General features: G+C 36.7%; 1 protein-coding gene across 1 annotated transcript in view; it reads left to right on the top strand.

The window, feature by feature from the left end:
- The first annotated feature begins 7,854 nt into the window (after positions 1-7,854).
- KIAA0753 (KIAA0753 ortholog) overlaps positions 7,855-19,824 on the top strand; it is a 1,485,993-nt gene continuing 1,474,023 nt past the window's right edge. The window contains exon 1 of the mRNA XM_044054254.1: positions 7,855-8,223. The gene's annotated coding sequence lies outside the window, so the exon portion shown is untranslated. The remainder of the gene's footprint in view (positions 8,224-19,824) is intronic.

Raw genomic sequence — 19,824 nt, forward strand, 5'->3', positions numbered from 1 at the left:
CTGCTCATTTTATTTAATGCACTGTCCAGGAGTTCAACATTTTTACTCAATACAATCATGAGTTCCCAGCAATTAATATATATATATATATATATATATATATATATATATATATATATATATATATATATATTTTTACATTTGTTTACCGGGAATGTCCGACTAGAGAGAAATCCATTTTCAGCGGAGGTCCGTGGAGAAATGCTGCACATACAAAAGTGACACTATAACAGAGACAAACAAATGAATACTTATACATAAAATAAATGCATATAGACATTACATGGCTTTATATGGTGAGGTTCTAGTATACAAACACAAACAAGCAATGTATCAAGATATATACTTGGATGATAAATGCATACAAAATTTCATAGCATGTCGGACAGAGGAGTAATCATACAACAATTAAACCCAATTCCCTATTGATTTAGTAAGTTCAAAGCTTAGAAAAAGCAAAATACAATTATTTTTACATTATTCTTACTTATTTACAGAAAATTTATCTGAGGTTGCAGTGGTTATGAATTACTGTAGGAAATGTGAGATTAGCAAAAGGCTGCAGTATTATTGAAGGAAGACAAGAATAGTTTTGAGTTATAGAATATATAGATTCATAGGTTCATAGGTAGGTACTAGGCTATTGGTCCTAGGGCCTATATAAGCCTAGCCAAAATGTACCCTGGCTTTCACCACCCAAGAAAATTATTTTCCTGTGCCACTGTCGACCAGAGCCACAGAAGTGATCCCCAGGGTGAATTTCCTATCTCCCATCCAGTCATCAAGATTTTTCTTAAGAGAGTGCTAATGAGGAGCTTTGTTTGATATAGATAGGTAGTTTGTTCCAGAGTATGGGAAGTCTCTGGGACAGGAATCTATCCCTCCAGCATGTTCTGTTTATTGTGGTGACAATGTTTAGGTCCCTAGAGCGTGTAGCTCATAGGGATTGGGATTTCTTTAAGTGGAGCATGTCTAAAAGCTCTGGGTTTGACATCGCTTTGTGTGTTAGGCAGAGATCGCCTCTGAGTAGGCGATATGCGATGGAGTAAAGCTGCAGTTTTTTTAAATGGTCTGCGTAGGGCATCTGTTTGAGGCCGGTAATCCTCTTTGTGATGTATTTCTGTGGCCTTTCCAGTTGTTGTAGATGTCTTGTGAGGTACATACCAAAAGGGGCATTGTACTCTATAATGGGTCTAATGAGTGACGAGTAATGGGGAACAATGACCTCTTTTTTCCTAGATGAGAAACCTTTTGTGATGAGGTGTGCCACGTAGTAGGATTTCCTGACTACTGTGGTGATGTGATTATCAAAGGAGAGACTACTGCCCACCTGTGTCCCAAGGTCTCTTATCACACTTTCGGTGTTAAGTAGACTACCGCCTATGTGGTAGTTCATGGGTACAGAGTTTTTACCAAAAGGGATGACAATGCACTTTTTGGCATTGAGCTTGAGGTCATGGCTTTGAAACCAGGCATCTGTCTCAGTGAGGCTCTTTTGTAGAATGTCCACATCTTTTGGAGTTTTGATTATGGCTCCTAGTTTGCAGTCATCTGCGAACTTCGTTCGATAGCAATAAAGAAGCTAGAGGGGGCATCTGTGATGCAGTTGTAGCAATAGGCTGACACAGCATTACTTGGATGGGTAATGTGGTATATCATAAGTAGTATAACTTAACCAGGACTGTTGTGAGCAGAGCCATGCATGCAATAAATGACTTCTGAGTAATTTTTTGAAGTGAACAGTGCTGGAAATGGATCTAATAGTTTGAGGGAGTGAGTTCCAGATTTTGGCTACATAATTTGAGTAAAGAGAATCTCTTGCTGTATTCTTGGCTTTGGTTACTTTTACTAGTGATTTGCTAGTGGAACGTAAGATTCTGTGATTGGAATAAGGTTTGAGTATGTTTTGGAGGACTGGTATTTTATCAGGCTGGCATAGTAGTTTATGAGCCATAGACAGCTGATTATAAGACAGATGATGTGGTAGTTCTAACTGGGAGAGTTTTTTCAGGACTAGACAATGGTGTGAGCTGTATGTACAGTCTGTGGCCAATTTTGCTATTTTATTGCAACCTGCTTCAAGTTTAACTAAATCTGTAGTTTTTAGGTTGGTGAGTATGGGTGAGGCATAAAGAAGTGTTTAGAGAAGGTGTGTTCTTGCAATGGCTATCTTAGTACTATTGGTTAGAAACTGTTTATTTTTATATAGGGTGGCTATTTTTTTGTGTACCTTCTTTATTGTTTGATATATGTGTAAGTCGAATTTCCTGTTGTTATCAATAATAACACTTAGGAGTTTTGTTTGGTATACCAGTCAAATAGTTGTATTGCCTGTGGCTGTGATGGAGAAGGGGGCAGTGGATCTAGAGGTTTGGAAGTGCATTAGTTTGGTTTGCCATGGTTGAGTTGTGAATTAGAGAGAAAGGATTCTGGTAGGGGATTGAGTTGTGAATTAGAGAGAAAGGATTCTATTGCTGATAAGGACTTTTATGTTATGTCTTGAAGTTGTTGTGTGGTAGCAGTATCACATATCTATTATATTTAGTGGAAAGTGTAAAATCATCTGTATATTGGACCAGGGAAGTAAGAAATGTAGCAGTGTTAAGATTATTAGTAAAGATACTAAAGAGAAGGGGCTGAAGAATGGAGCCCCGAGTGACACCCAGTGTGACAGGAAATAGGGGGAGAGGTTTTGTTGCCATTTTACAGCTTCGTGGCGACCTGTTAGTTTTAGAACCATGCGAGTGCAGAGAGACTAAGATTTAGGTCAGAGAGAGCAGATAATAGTTTGTGGTAGGAGACTGTATCGAAGGCTTTTGGCAGATCAAGAAAGATGGATGAAATGATTTTACCTTCATTCCGATATTCATTAATGGTATTAGTGAAGCTCAATAGGGCAGTTGTAGTGCTATGGTTAGGTTGAAATTCGTGCTGTGAATTGGCTAATAGGCTATTTTTTGAGACCTAGTGCACAAGCTGAGAGTATTTGCACTTTTCCAGAATTTTTGAGAGTGGAGATAGTATGACAATAGGCCTGTAATTTGAGAGTTGACTTGAGTTACCACCTTTGAGTAGAGGGATTTTGTGTGAGATTTTCCAGATAAGTGAAACTTGGTGTTTGGCGATAGAATGGAGATGAGAATTGATATGAGGTATGAAATAAATTCAGTTGATAGTTTGAGATATTCTGTGGTAAGTTATCAGCAACTACTATTGTTGGTTTAAGTCTTTTAATTATTTTTTTATGGTATCTGTTGGGACAGGATTGAAAGAGAAGGAATTGTCTTCCTGGTTTAATGTTAGGGGTATTGTTAGTGGAGAAGAGCAGTTATTTTTGGTGAGTGATAGAATGCTTTCAGTGAAGTATTTGTTAAATTGCTCTGCGGTGGTATCCAAGTTATTTGAGGAAGAAGGGGTGGAGTCGATGCTTGTCTAGGCTGTAAGATTCTTTTGACTGCTGACTGGAAATGCTGTGGGTTATACTGATGTTTCATTTGGATATTATGTAATAGTTTGTTTTTTGTCTAGTTTAATTTGTTTTTTGGCTTTGTTTCTAAGTTCTTGATATGCTAGATGATTTGGTTGAAATTTATTTGCATACCAAAGTTCTAATGCCTTGTCTCTTAGTTTGAGTAGAGTTCTTATTTCCTTAGTTAGCCATGGGGTAGAGTCTGACTTTGCTCTTATTGTCCTAGGAGGTGGTAATTTGTTAAAAACATTGAGGAACGTAGAATTGAAATATTCGATTGCAGCATCTAGGGGCAAAGACTTTAGTGGAGTCCAGTTACAACATTTGAGAGTGGATGTACAGGTTTGGGAGTTGAAAGTTTTCTTGTTTCGGATTTGCCAATAAATGGTATGTTTGAGAGGGCTAGTACATTGTCTGAGTAGGTAGGCTGATGAGTGATCACTGAGGCTATCAGGAAGACAACCAGAGTATAGAGAGTGAGAGGGTTTATTAGTTAGGGTCCAGTCGAGGATAGGCTATCTATTTGATTTTTTGACTATTCTGGTAGGGGATTGAATAATTTGAAGAAAGCCATGGAGGTTAATATGGCTAATGGGATTCTGTGAGTTACAGGTGAACCAATCTGCACTAAAATCACCCATAATAATTATCTCATAAGGAATAGTGTTTGAGGTCCAGTGGAGGATATGCTCTATAGTGGCAAGGCTGTTTCCAGGTGAAATGTAAGTTCCTCCTATGATTAAATGTTTGTTTGAATTGATGCTAATTTTGGTAAATAAAATCTCAGCATTATTAAAAGTTGGAGTGTTTTGAAACAGAGGTTGCAGTGTGAGGTTGTTTTTAAAGACTATGGATATTCCCCCACCTCTTTTTTCCTTTCTATCTGCTCTAAGAATATTATAACCTAGGGGAATAATCTCATTGTCATTAAAATGTGGCTTCAGCCAGATTTCTGTTAATAGAGCTATATTTGGTGAATAAAGTGAAAGGGTAGCATGGAGTTCCTGAACTTTATTAACAACACTTCTGAGATTTATATTTATAAATAGTAGATCTGATCCTTTCTGAGGTAGATGTAATATATTCACAGGCTGGGAGGAAGACTCTTTAATGTGCTGTTGTGGGGTAGATTTGTGGCCTGGGTTTGTGTGGTTGTCACCATTAATTGTAAGTTCTGATGCTATGCTTACAAGATTGTTAAGGAATTTAGTTATGAACTTATCATATCTAATGGAGAAGTGAAATGAGACATGAAGAGGGGGTATAATATAGGTGAAATGATCAATGACTGTAGTAGTCTAGATTGCTGAAGATATTTTGAAGTATGTGTGTCATGTCTTTTTTGATGTGTGTAAGGGGATGTAATTTCATGGCTGGATAGAGGTAAGGTTAGATGAGAATAGTGAGCAGTTAAACATACAGCAAGTTAAAGGATCATGAGTGTTGTAGTGTAGAGGGGTAGTATGTTATATTATAGTGCAATACTTATTTAGTGGAATGGGTTAAAGTATGAGTTGTAGTGAAAGTATAAAGTGAAGTTAATATTAGTAATTTAGGACTTTGGCTAGTAAATTGACTAAGTGAAAAATCAAAACATTTGTAAGAAGCCACTATTGTTGGTAAGTGGAAAATAAAAAGAAAATAAGGTGATTTAAAGGGTATGGATGTTGACTGAGTGAATACTTGAGTAGGTAGGTGTTACTTTATTGGGTAGTTAGTGGTTGGATAGTGTAGAGTAGTGGATTTGTTTGACAGGCTTCAGGTATATAGTGGGAGTGGCTAGATGAAAATAAATGTAGTTGTAGTGGAGGTGAGTGGGATTTGGGGGTAGGGTAGGGGAGCGGAGTAAGTCCAAGTGCAGCAAGGATGAATAAAATGGGTACAGCCCCTGGCCATAGTGTGAGAAAAGCAAAAAGTATTAGAGGCAATGGGACCTAAGGTAGGTGCTCACACTCTGTTAGACCCTGAAACCATTTTTCTAGTCTCCATGCAGTTTAAATTATGTCCGTTTAAAGTTAAGGATGCAATATACTTCAGGACTTTCTAGTTAATCTTGTGAGAACTAACAGAGTCCAAATATTACCAATGAGTGAAATAACATTGCTAGCTAGTATGATTAAATTTAGAGAGGGAGAAACCCTTATGGAATAAAGGAGAAGCAAGCAGCTGTCATCCCTGGTGAAGTGATCATCAGTTCCAGAATAGCTGAGCACACTTGAGAAGTGGTAGCTAATAAGTGAATAGTTAAAGTTTTGCTGGTATAAGGTTTCTTTTGATAAGACCTACATTTAACTCTTTGCAAGCACTGATTCTTATCAGGTATTCCTTGTTTACCGGTTCAAGGGTTTCAGTGGGTAGTACTACCCATGGTCACAGTCCAGAGATCAGAGAGGGGAACTCAGTTCAGACACATTTTAACTGTGGAGTTACTAAAAAGAGTTAGAGTGAAGCAGTTAGAAGGATTCTGAAGTGAGTAACTCACGACAAGTTTATACTACTACAATAGACTATCATCAAATTATTCCAACATATATTCAGCACTACATGTAACAATGTCCTAATTTAATGATTATGTCAATTTATCTCACTTCCCAAGTTCAGTTATCCAGTAATCCATTTTCCACTAAATAAGGTATGATATAATGAAAATGTTAAGCAAAAATGCAGCAATGTCTTATCAAACAAAAAACAAGAAGTTAGTCACAAGATTCCAGAGCCATACACTGAGATCCCAGAGCCATACACCAGACTATTCCGTTATCAATGCCATTTCTTTACATAATACTTCAAATGTACAAGAGAATCTGAGCTTATGCTGTGATCAAAGCATCAGATTAAAATGCAGAACACACATCAATATTGTAGACTACTTACATTAGGGGTACACAACACCAAGGGGCACAGACAGCTGCAATGTGATTCAAAATTGGCACCCGTAACCTTTATAAACTTTGTTCAGCCAGTCCCAGATGTAGGTGAGAGGGGGGAAGGGACTACTTGTTCACAGCTAGGAGAGTTTAATTAATACAATCTGTAATTAGAGCCCCTGGCTGTAGCATCAGGAAAGCAAAAAGTATCAGAGGTAATGGGACCTGAGAAATGGTGTCTAATCAGTGAATAGTTAAAGTTTTGCTGGTATAAGGTTTCTTTTGATAAGATCTACATTTAGTTCTTTGAAGGCACTGATTCTTATCAGGTATTCCTTGTTTACCAGTTTGTGGTTTTCAGTGGGTAACACTAGGTTGCTTGAAGCATAAGCACACTAGATAACTATAATCATTAAAGAATAAAACAGTACAGTAAACAGTGATAAATTTATTTGCATATTAAAATTAATCAGTATAATAAATACAAATGAGGACTTCAGCTGTACAATAACATTTTAATATGCCTGGTACCCACATTACTACTGTTAATGTGTGGGGGTGGCCTCAAAGACAGGGTTTGCTTTCATGGTTACGTGAGATGCATCTATTGTATATGGTCCCCCAAATTCTGCACGTGTTTCTATAGAAATCAGAGAATAAGATGCCAGTAAGTCTTGCTTATTTTCTGTACAAAATTTATTGGCATCCGCTGTTCTAGACTAGGGTGTGTGGCTAGTGAATTTCATTTTGTACTCACACATGCTTATTGCTGCCTCCCAATACACCTGGCATTAAAAAAATGTTTATATCAGTCGAGCTGTTGACACTCCCCCAACTTAATAGGTGCAACATTTTCACCTGCTAAGTCAAAAACTGTTAGTATTGTTTTTACATTTGCAGTCCTTTTTGTAAGCAACTAAAGCAAGCTATATGCATGTTTTAGAGGCATTAATTTAGATGGTTATAGTATGGCTTGATTAAGCCCCAATGTTTCTAACATATTCAGAAAAAAATGCACTCTTCAGGCTACAAAGAGTATGCCTGGTTAACCCCTTGCTCTCAACACATCAGGGACAAATCTAGAAATAATCAGGGTCAGTTTTAAAAATTAGTAATATTAACTTCAGACACTGACAGAATATGAGACTGTAAATTAACATACTTTTCTAAGTAAAAAAAGTCTGTAATTCAAGTTATTGTCATTATTTATTAAGTGCATTTCACCGTTTTAAGAGTTACTAATTTTAGGAGAGATTAAGTCGGACAGGACTAAAATCTGAGTCAACCTATAAATCAGGGACTGTTGAGAGGTCTGAATTACATCCTTGCTCTAGACATACTCTGTCCAAAGAGATGTAGTTTCTCCTTTCCTGACAAAATCTTTTCACGTCTCTTCCACCTGCATAATTATGTAATTCCCTAAGCTGCGAGTGGTTTGTCCTTACTACGATACCGTAGTATTTGCTTATCATGTGTAACCCGTTGTTATAGCGGCGGTTTAAACTCCCGGAAGTAATATTTAGTTGTAGGAAGGTTGAATTCTTTTAACATATTTTGTTTTTGTAGTTACACTAATAACCGTGGTTTATGCAAGCCGTGAAAGTCCGCATCTTGTAGTGAGAGTGACTTGTCTTACTCGAGCATTTAATACCAGTTTGTTGGGGGTAATTTACAAATTGATCGCAAAGTAGCTGTCTGACATAGCTGTCAGTCTTATACCATCTAAATGAGCATACCAGACCAGGACGGTTTTAAAATGCTGATTCGGATTAACCACAGCTTTTGGGAAAAGATGCCCACTATACTGTACTAAGCTGCAATCGTAACAGAAACATACCTTTTGAGAGAAAGACTGCATCTTAAAACTGAATTGAGGACATCCAGGAGGTATGTTAACTGGAGACAGCATCTTCAACAAATGCGGTTAAAGAACATATTCACATAGTGCTTTAACAATATAGCCAGTTCGAAGAATGTAAAATGTCGTTTCAGTGCATCATATGCCACATACTTAAATGTTGTTATTGTCTGAGTTTATTTTCCCTTGATCAGACCCTTCTCATTATACTACAGCATTACCTCTCAGCTGTCCAGATTTTTGCCTCATAGTTTTGGTCAGTTCCTCATAAAATTTATGGTTTTCTGGATTTTTGTGACAAATCAGCGAGGACTGAATTCACTAAATAATGACAGGCATTTGAGTTTCAGACTTTTATCCTTCAGAAAATGCATGGTATCGCCAGACCATTTATTCTAGCAACTTTCTAAGTTTATAAGAGCATTGTTTAAAATTTGTTCCTATTTTCGGAGCTTTATCCCTTCCCCGTTATTTCTGTCCAGATGTTTTGTGCTAAGAGGTTGAGAGCTATGTACTACAGCATAAAATGCACATATTTATTTTATTGTCTTTTTTTATATTTATGGTCATTGTCCCCAAAGTATACTAACGAGTAAGTAATGTAATAGACATCCATCTTCTATATGAAGATAGTGTAATATATACTTAAATTGAAATATGTTATTCTGGAAAGTGGCACTTGCTCCTTCTATCTTTAATAGTCATCACTGCACTTGGTCTGTAGAACCCACACACAAAGGTGGCGTCTCAGTAGTTGCTGAACAACGACAGCAACTTAACTTTAGGCATGGTGATTGCATTGTACTACTAGCATGCATTGCAATATTCTGAAAAACTTTTATGAAAAATCACTGTGACCCATCAGTACACTTAACAAATATTAGGCATCTAACAATGCTTAACTCTGGAATTTGGAACAGTCTGAAGTAGTTATGTGGAATGCCAAAGGGGAATATTTGCTTTAAAAATAATGTGGAGTTAAAACATATCAGAAATCTTGTTTGTAATGGGACTGGCATCATCCTTAAACACATCATCTTCATCAACCCCCCTTTTTCCCTATTTTGTAAATAGGGTAATGTGTTATGTTAACTGTTGTCATCTCTCTTGATTCAATGCCGCTCTCCTACCTTTTTCAGTGGTAATGCCTGACTGTCACAGGTCTTCTGTCTCACAATCCCTCCATCTCATTACTGGATACCCTTGTTTTCTATTGCTTTCTTCCCATCAATTCCAAGTCTTCTTCACCAGATTGTCTTTTGATTTCCTTCACATGTGCCTGAGCCACTGTAAGCTGTTCTTTTTGACAGTCTCTACAATTGGAGCCATTAGTGCTTCTGCTCTAATGCCTTCATTTCTTCATCTGTACCACAGTGTGCATCATATCTCCCATCTCAGGCATGTTATCACCATTACCTCTAGCTTCCTCCAGTGCTCTGCCTTCACTATCCAGGTTTCTGTTCTATATAGTAGTACTGGGTATGCACCACTGTTTATACACTTTACTTTTCAGCTTCTATAGTATTCTTCTGCCAAACATTTCCCCAATACTCTGTGCTAGTTGGCTGCAGCCTCTCTGATTCTGACTTTGACCTCCTCATTCAGACTGCTCTTCTTTTTAACCACTCCTCCTAGATATTGGAAACAGTTAAGCTCAGCTTCTGATTCCCCCATTTGTTGCCATCACAACTGTCTTATCTGCACTCATTTTCATTCTATATGCCTTCAGTTTTGTATTCCATCCTGTGTCATTTGATGAAGTTCTTGTTCAGAGTCTGCTTGTCATGCCAAGTCATCTGCATACAGCAGCTTTTCTGATCTGTTTGCTAATGCTCACCCACTCCCACTGGGACTCTCTTTGTGAGTCCACACACTGCTTGTACTAGTGTCAGTGAGTCATTGTACATAGCCTGCACTAATTCTACCAGTGTTTCTAGGACTTCAGATCACCACAGGACTGCACAAATCAGCTGTATTTAAACCTTGTCATATGCTTGCTCCAAGTCTAGGAATGCCCAGTTGGACTCTTTCCTCATCTCTAGCTTCTTCTCAACTATCTGTCTCCATGCAAATATTGGGTCAGTTGTGCTGCAGGCTTATCTGAATCTGAGCTGCTCTTCTCCCATTTTATCTTGTACTCCTGTACATATTCATTTCTTAGACACTCTTTCCAGAACTTTCATGCTGTGTGACAAACGTTTGACACCACTATACTGTCCAAGTTGTGAATGTCATTTATTTTTGTACACAGGCACTAGAATGTTTACTTTCCAGTTCTCTGGGATAGACCTTAATCTCCATACTTTTATGAATACTCTCTAGCGCCATTGCTTCTGTAGGTCACTTAACATCTTAATGATATATGCTGTGACCTCATCTGAGCCTGCTGCTTTCTCTGACTTCATTTTTCCTTAGTGCTGTTCTTGCTTCTTTTGAGGTGTTCTATTATTTCATCATTGGTTGTGTCTGGGGCAGTACAACTTCTGTGCAATTTTCTTCATTCAGAAGCTGCATGAAGTACTCCTTCATTTTGCCTTTGTCCTGTGGACTGGTGAGCAGGTTGTTGCTGGCATCTCTTATGAAGGTTGTCTGATGACTATCTTTACCTTTCTGCCTTTGCCTTACCCCCCGATAGAGTTTCTTTGTGCCATCTGCTGAGTCACTTTCCATATACTGGTAGAGTACTTATGATGCCTTGTTCTTTGCTTTTGCAACTATTCTCTTAGCCTCTTTGTTATCCAACAAGTCCTGGTCCTCCTTTTGTATCTCACACTTTTTCCTGCACTCCTTCATTCTTTTGACAACTTCCTGGACTTCTGCATTCGACCACCAGCTATTCATTTGTACCTTGTTTCCACACCCGGCTTGGCTGCATATCTGTGCTTTAGTCCCTCCCACATGTTGTTTTTGAAGTGTTGCCATTCTTTATCTCCACCTATTTCTTCTTCCTGAGTATTTTCTTGAACTCTTGTACTTTTTGTCCAGTCATCTTCCAGGTTTTTAACCTAGTTTCAGTTGACTTTAGAGCCTTCTCTGACCACTACTTGCTGCCTATGGCAACCAGTGGCTTATGCTCTAGCCAGACTGTTTCAATGGGGATGACTTTGCAATAGCTTTTTCTATCCCCACCCCAATGTCCATTCCTTGCTAGGAAAAAGTCTACATGATTTGCATGTTGGCCACTCTTGTATGTGACCTTATGACTGTGTGTCTAGCTGAACCATGTCTTGGTCACCATCAAGCCATTTCCCAAACAGAAGTCTAAACTGACCCCTCCTTCTACCACAGCTATGTCTTAATGCATCATTTTGTTTTTAAAATAAAGGGTGGATGGGGATTGGCTACATACTCATTTGCAAAGCATAAATTGTAGTTTATGTTGAACAGCTTAATTAAATTGAGATCGTACAGAATGTTCACTACAAATTACTTTCAAAAGTGCATTCTGAATATACAGTGAAGTGACTAATAAAAAAACATACATTAATATTAATATATGGAGAAGCACTGATGATGTATACAGAACATGCTTCACAGTTAAAAGATTTTAAAGTGAAATTGCAGTGCCTGTTTGCGTGGTATAATAACAGATGCCCGTTAAGCACAATACATATAGTAGCAGCAGTAGAAGTTACTGACTGTTTTACTGGCATATGTAGCCTTCAACATTTTTCAGTAAAATTCACAAAAAGTGATACTAAATTTAATGAAGAAATTCTAAACTGCAGCAAGAGTTTAATGTTTGGATATTATCTTGAAATAGTTTGAACTTCTGTTTTAATCCTTAAATGTGCAGCCCTTTATTGAGAGTGAAAAAAAACTTTCTACAAAGGCAAGGTATTAGTAAAAAGGAGAGTGGCTAAGATTTGGGACTTCTTACAAGTGCTTAATGTTGATATATGTTTTGGGTGCATTTCCACTATCTGTGTGTGTGTGTGTGTGTGTGTGTGTGTGTGTGTGTGTGTGTGTGTGTGTGTGTGTGCATGCATGCATAATATATATGCTTAATTTCAATCAAAGATAAGTACTGTCTCTAGTATGACAAGATGTAAAGAAGTATAGATTGGTTGTACAGTACTATGAAACAATGGGTGTTCAGTTGACCACTGTAGGGGCCCAGTAAAGAGTAGAGGGAAGGGCAGGGATATAGAGAAAGATGTATCAGGGCAAAAAGTTTACTTGGCAGTTTGTGGACAGATAAACATATTAACTTTTATGCTTACACAGGATGTTGAAAAAATAAGATGCTGCTAGATACATGAGTGGATATTGCAAGACAAGGTCAAAGAATGTGACTTGACAAAGTGCTTGGCATTCAATAAGGTTGGAAAGTCTTAAGGATTGTTTTGGATCTGCGGAGGACTTTATAGTGAAGAATACAATGGCACACTTCTTGTTATGGTGATTATGCTTCCCCTAAGAATATGACTAAAAGAAGAAGAAACATGTTCTAAGTGTTTTCACAGTTTTTTTTAATTGTAAGCAGTAATGCATAACACTGTTTTTTGTATGTGCTGCTAACCCTTGTAAAACTATCATCTTTACATATGCAGGATGGGTGACATTTCTTTGACTCAGGCAGGACAATGCAACACACACATTATGTAAATTTGTGTGTGTATATAAATGCATGCAGACACACACATTTATATATATAAATATATACACACACACATATATATATATATATATTTTTTTTTTCTTTCCTTGATTTGAATACCCAAATTTCTGAAATTCAAAATATTGAACGCAAATAATTTAAACCTAAACAAATGCGGAAAACATAAAACCTGTTTTATGCAGTGTGATAAACTTCTCTGCACCCTCACTTTTATATACCAACTCTGAGACTGAACAACAGTGGGGAATGGGCAAATTTTCACTTCCGACTGTACTGTAACCTTCCACATAGAGATGCCAGCAATATTTGAAATTAAGAGACTTCGATCTGTTAAGCCGGCAAAGACAACTTTCAAGAAGATGAACATTCAAGGAAAGGAATAGAATGTGTGTGTGTGTGTGTGTGTGTGTGTGTATGTATGTGTGAGCGCACACATATCCCATTAAAAAAAATCCGAAAAACTGTAGGCATAGTTATTATGGGGTTTTGCCTAATGCTGCTTATTTTTAGTACTCCTCTGTATAAAACTGAAAATCATATTTTCGCTGTAATGTGCAACCAGCATATTCTCCTTCCAAGTGTTTTGGTTGGATATGGGGTCTAATGTCATGTATACCTTCCAGACTCTGACAAAGCCAGGACTGTAATTATTAAACCTTTATTCATTGTGGTACACAGCCTTCATTACAGGGGTAATTAACAACTCAGAATTTCTGTGAAAGTCCACTTTGCTTTTGCTAGGTGCCAGTCACAACCTGCCTTAGTTAATATAAATTCAGTTTTCTTCTGTCTCATCCTTGGACCGATTTTGTGAAGTCTTGTATTTTGGTTGAGCAACTTTGAAACATATTGACAGTAAATCATACCCTAAAGTATAACAGAAAAATAATGCATACTCTTTTGAGTAGTATCTGCATGACAAAACACTCTGAACCAGTGCAATGATTGCTCTATATTTACCATAATGTACATTTGGTAATGAACTTTAGTAATTACACACAGACTGAAGATGGAATTCATTGAAAAGCTTGAAGACATGCAAAAACTTTCTTTAATGATTAAAAAATGAAAACACTTGAAGTAAAGTAAGATGGAAGGTAAACAGTTCTGATTTAGATCAGTATGCAGTACAACTTCCCTGATGTTTGTAGTGAAAAAGAGAGTGGAGAAGAAGCTGGCGATGAAGAAAGTCCAAATGGGCATTCCTAGACTTGGAGAAATCAATGACAGGGTCCCAAGAAAGCTTATTTGAGCAGTCTTGCAATGGTTCAAAGTCCTGGAACCATTGGTAATATTAGTGCAGGTTATGTAGAGGATCCAATGACACAAGTGTGAACAGTGTTCGGACTCAGAGATATTTCCAGTGGGAGTGAGTTAAGCTATGAGGCCAGTGCTGTTCATAGTGGTGACTGTAGTGGGAGGAGACAGATCAACAAAACTGATGTATACAGATGATATGGCATTACAAGCAGACTATGAACATGAACTTCAGCAAATGACAGAGGACTGAGATGCAACACAAAAGGCTCATGGGATGAAACTGAGTACTGACAAGACAGTTGTCATGGCAACAAATCTGGAAAATCTGAAGAAAAAGAAAGCTGAGGTAGAAGGGAAAATAGTGGAACAAGCTGGACTAAGAGGTGATGCAGCCATCTGGCACAGTGTTTCAGGGGTATTGAGTGACAAGAATGCTAAAGAAGATGAGAAGTAAGGTAAACCAAACAGACCGATGCTTCTGTTTGCCACAGTGAAGGCAGAGCATTTGATGAAGCTTGAGGTGATGGAGATGAAGTGCTTTAGACTGGTGGTAGGATGCACAGTGTGGGACAAATGAAGAAATGAAGCCGGGGCTGAGTAGTCCCAATTGTACAGAAGGTCAAAGAGAGATGATAGAAGTGGGGTGTTCATATGTGTCAGAAAGCCGAAAACTATTTGCCAAAGCAAGTTTTGGAGAGACAGGAAGAATGCAAGCGGAGAAAAGTACTTTCAGCCAAGAAGTTGATGACCTGTGTGAAAAATGACCTCTGTCAGTCATGCATGGTTATCATAGAAGGTGGGAGAGTGACACTAAATTGTGAGAGGTGGCGACATAAAAATGGGGGGAAGGGGTAGATGATTAGTTATTTCATACTAACTAAATTAACAAGTAGCACCAATGTAAAAGCAATTATTTGACGGCATTTCTACAATGGTATACATGCAAAGGTGATTTCTTTCAAGTTAAAACAATTATTGATATAATAGAGGTATAATAGTTAAAGGTCATAATTTTGGCTTAAGCTGTGATGAATGCATTAGTAACAGTAGTAGTAATAACCCACTGACATAATTCTTGTCTAAATAGTTGTAGAGGAATCTGTCATACTGGCAGTAAACATGCTTAGATCATCATAGTCTCTGGTGAAAAGAGATCATTTTAAAAAGGGAATGCAATACAGAACTGCTACAATGTTAAGGAAATTAATACATGTTTACAGAACTAATAAATATTTTAGATATTTGTGTATACAGTCATATGTTTATAGTGACTGATAACACAAAAGATAGTGTGTGGAAAACTTTTGCTGGATTTAATGAGTAGCTGAGGAGCAGGAATATAGCTGTTTTTGGTAAGGTATTTCAAAAGGGAATGTTTAAACTCCTGTAATGAGGAACTACAGTAGCAGTCCTCAAGTGGCATGGCATGTCCATCTCCTCTCTCTCTCTCTATATATATATATATATATATATATATATATATATATATATATATATATATATATATATATATAAAATCACACACACACACACACACACACACACACACACACACACACACACACACACACACACAAACACACATACACACATTAACATTAAATATTTATACTGTATGTTATTTCTCTATGTCACCAGAGTGGCAAGTCATTGCTTATCGATGTACTTTCAGATTTTTTCAAATCTACATATCATTTAACTGAAGTTGGTATTATCATCTGTAAACCAAAGTCTTCATATTTTACCTTTTAGTATGAATACTGCTGTTTTTGTAGCACTGTCATGCAGCACCGACAGTAATAATTTACAGTACCCATTTCAGCGTTTATTTACTGAGAATAATAACTAATATATACCCATGCCTACTTAAATTGTTACTATTTCTTAATTAAAAATATATCCTCTGCCTACTTTCATAGTTTGTGTTTTGAGGGAGTTCAGCACAGTTGCGGATAATAGCTTCTCTGTTGCCATATTGGGCTTGAAATATTATCTGGGTGGAACTTTCTGGGGTGCTGTCCACTTAAAACACTGTAGCACTAGCACCAGGCTCAGTGAATGGTGTTGACTGACTTTTTATCCTCTATCATTCTTTGGTCAAAGTCTGGTATAACATGCGTCTTTAAATGTGAGACAGTACTAACCAGTGTTAAGAATCTGGTCAGTTATTCCTTTGGGGATGTGAAACTGATTGTTCATCTTCCTATAGGAATGTGTTTGGTCATACATCCGTCTTTTGTTACTGTTTTTAGCAGCACGCATACATACACATGATAGGGCAAAGATTTGAAGGGTGGGTCTGCCATGTGACAGCAGCAGTAATCATTAATTTATGGTATCATCTTGTATATCAGGTGCTTTTTTGACATGCAGTTGTCTAGCATCTGGCATTGCATATCTTTTTTGTGTACCATAATGTATCCTTGGAGGGGGGGCTAGTCCTTGAAACTGTTTGGCCTACTTGACGCAGTCTCTCTTGTTACCATTTTCCTAACCAATAATAAACATTTTCCTTTTCTAGTCATTTATATGTTGGCATTGTGCTTTACATGGTTGTCTTCACTCATCTTGTTTCACTGAACTCAAACTGGAATAAAATTTTCTCTTCAAAAATTAAATTGTTTGGTTCATTGTTTTTTCTACAGTTATTGATAAATAAAAGAAAGTTGTCTGCCTGTTCTTATATATGGATTATGTCTTTGCCAGTCTTCTTGAATCTTTCCAGAATGTTTCCTTTCTGTTTATTAATACCTTGAATTTTAGTTGTAGATCTAAAGTGTTTAAGTACCTTTTTGTTTCACAAATGCCTTAGTTTTTTTTCTGACTAGAAAGTACAGTTGCCAGACAGAGAAGTTTCTTGAAAACAGTGTTCTTGACATTGATACTACATTGGCAGTAGTAATGGAATCAATGCAGGTAACCTCTGACCATTCTAAGAGTGCATTGACTGTGATTAGGAGTATGTAGTTAATATAATTACATACCAAGAACTGAATAAAAGATAAAGTTGGAAAAAGGTGGTCGCCAGGCAAAATATAATCACACAAAAAAAATTTATGAAGTGCTTATCAGAATAAAAAAAAATACATCCGATCCATTCCTTTTATACTAAAATACTGACTTGTTAAACAGAATTAGAACTATTAAATCACTTGATTCCTCCAATAAACCCTTAAAGTGCCATTCCTATTGCATACAAAAAGCGAGGTTAAAACATATATAAATATATATAAAACAGTAAAAAATGTCTCTTTATCTTAAATATTCTGTACAAGTCTATAATATATAAAAATGAATAGTAAAAAGTGTAAGTAAATAAAATACTTCTTAATATAAACAAAACATGCATTAGAAACTACAATTTCGTAGCGATTAATTTTAGTAAACATTGAATAGACAAAAACTTATTAAATCCTGGATTGTTAAGCATACAGCCTAAGCTGCTACAAAAATTTTGTATTTGAGTCTAATTTGCCATTCCTCTGCCCTGGGGTTTGGTGTAATCTTTTCAAGTATCTCAAAATGAAAACTGTTAAACTGTGTATTATCATTCCTAATCCTTATGTCATACAAGTGCTAGTAGATTATTTTACATAACCTTCCTTCTGTTTTGCCAAGATAAAATGTTGAGCATGTTGAACACTTTGCTAAATAAACAACTCCCTTAGTTTGACAGTTCCCTCTATAGAAATGTATCTTAGTCTCTGCCCCATTTTCTAAAATCAAAGTTTCTACTTCAAAGATGTACGAACATTGTTTACAATATCCACACTTTGACATACCTCCCAACTTCCTTTCAGTATTCTGTATGTAATTCTGATCAACTTCTAAGATATTTTTTAAATTTCATATGTTTTAAATGTAAATGGTTTTCTTCCCATAAGATTAAAAATCTCCCATCTTACCTTTAAGATGTTCCAATACTTTCTCACAGTTTGGTTAACTTCTTTACTGCTTTTATTGTATTCTAAAACCAAAGGATGTTCAAATTAGTTGAGTGAAGAGCTTTTACATAGGTCCAGTCCCTTATCAATATTTGGTAGCCCCTTACCCACTAGGGATTTATACCCCCCCATTCAGATAATACCTCACCCACTTTGTCATTGACCAATTCTACTGGCTAGCACCTAGAAATAAACATTTTAGAGACAACCTCCAGCTCCTTGGTTAAATCCTCCTTCTTAGAGGTCATCCTGGCCACCCTGATATATTTTCCTTTCACTAAACTCTTCTGGGAAAATGGGTAGCAACTAGAAAAATGTAGGTAGGTATTACCGAAGGTAGGTTTTCTAAAATTCTTTGATTATTTTGGATGATAATTGTTTTAAATCTAAGTGTCTAAATAATTAATATTAGCCCTATCAAAGTGTGATGTAAATTTTAAAAAATGGGTGGTATTGTTCACATAATTTATAAATTCGTCAATCAATGGTAAAGAATCATCTCACAAAATAAAAATGTCACCCAAGGACCTAAGGTACAAATTAATATGCTTAAAAAATACACTGTTAAACACACGAGATCTTTCCCAATCTAACAACACCACATTTGCATTTATTGGGGTACAGGCTGCACCCATGGCCACCCGTTTGATTTGCTTGAATAACTCACCTTCAAAAAATATAAAATTATTGTTCAATACAAGGGATGTCAGTTCCACAATAAAATTAATTTGTCATTGGGCAAAACCCTAAAATCTATCAAACTGTTCTGAAACATTTCTAATCCTTCTTCATTCAGAATAACTGAAAATAAATCTATAACATCAGTGTTCAGTGATACCAAGTTATTTTTCCACAGACTATTATTTAATCAACCTAGAAAATCCCATGAATCTTTTAAAAGGTGGGAGATGGTGTAATTGGTTTTAACCACCTATCCACTAAGATAGCTGGGAGGGTTTTTTCAGCCTTGAACTGCTACTTCCTTCCTTTCTAAATGGGGGGGGGGTTAGAAAAGTTATTTTGGATCTTGGAAATCCCAAAGATGGTTGGGATGATAGGACTACTAATTTTGAGAAATGAAGATCCTATTTGATGATTGTTTTAGTTAAGAAAACTGCTGCATTTATTAATTTGCTAGAGATTGCTTTTTTTGGTGTCTGATTTTGTTCTCTTTTTTTTTTTTTACCAATAGTTAACTCTAGTGCTGTTATTTATTTGCTTGATATTTCTGGTCACTGCCTAGAGCCTGTTCAGCTGGTTTCATAGCGGGGGTTGTGTGAGCACGGCTTTTTGTGTTATCTGATTCCCTGAGGCTCTTAAGTTTTCCTTTATACTACTGTAGAAGGAGTTACAATTCTGTGAGGCAGTAGCAGTATCTTAGCTGCTCAAGCTGTGACTGATTCAATAGACATCTGGATACAGAAAGCCTATAAGTATATTTTTGGCACTTAATCTGCTATCAGTGATAATCAACAGACCTGCTGCATTTATTAATTTCCTAGAGATTGCTTTTCTTGGTGTCTGATTTTGTTTTAGTTAAGAAAACTGCTGCATTTATTAATTTGCTAGAGACTGCTTTTCTTGGTGTCTGATTTTTAGATAAGAAAACTGCTGTATTTATTAATTTGCTAGAGACTGCTTTTCTTGCTGTCTGATTTTGTTTTTCCCCACACTCCCTACCTCCCTATTGCTGTCTTTGTTCTTATACTTGGTGGCTGTGCAGTTGTCTGCCCCTACCCCTACTGTAAATTTAATCTGGGACACTCCTCCCAGTCTAGTGTCATTAGCTCATTCTACCTAATACA

This window comes from Protopterus annectens, chromosome 13.part0 (genome assembly GCF_019279795.1).
Source record: "Protopterus annectens isolate FY-2018-M chromosome 13.part0, PAN1.0, whole genome shotgun sequence".
In the NCBI taxonomy this organism is placed as follows: Eukaryota; Metazoa; Chordata; order Ceratodontiformes; family Protopteridae; genus Protopterus; species Protopterus annectens.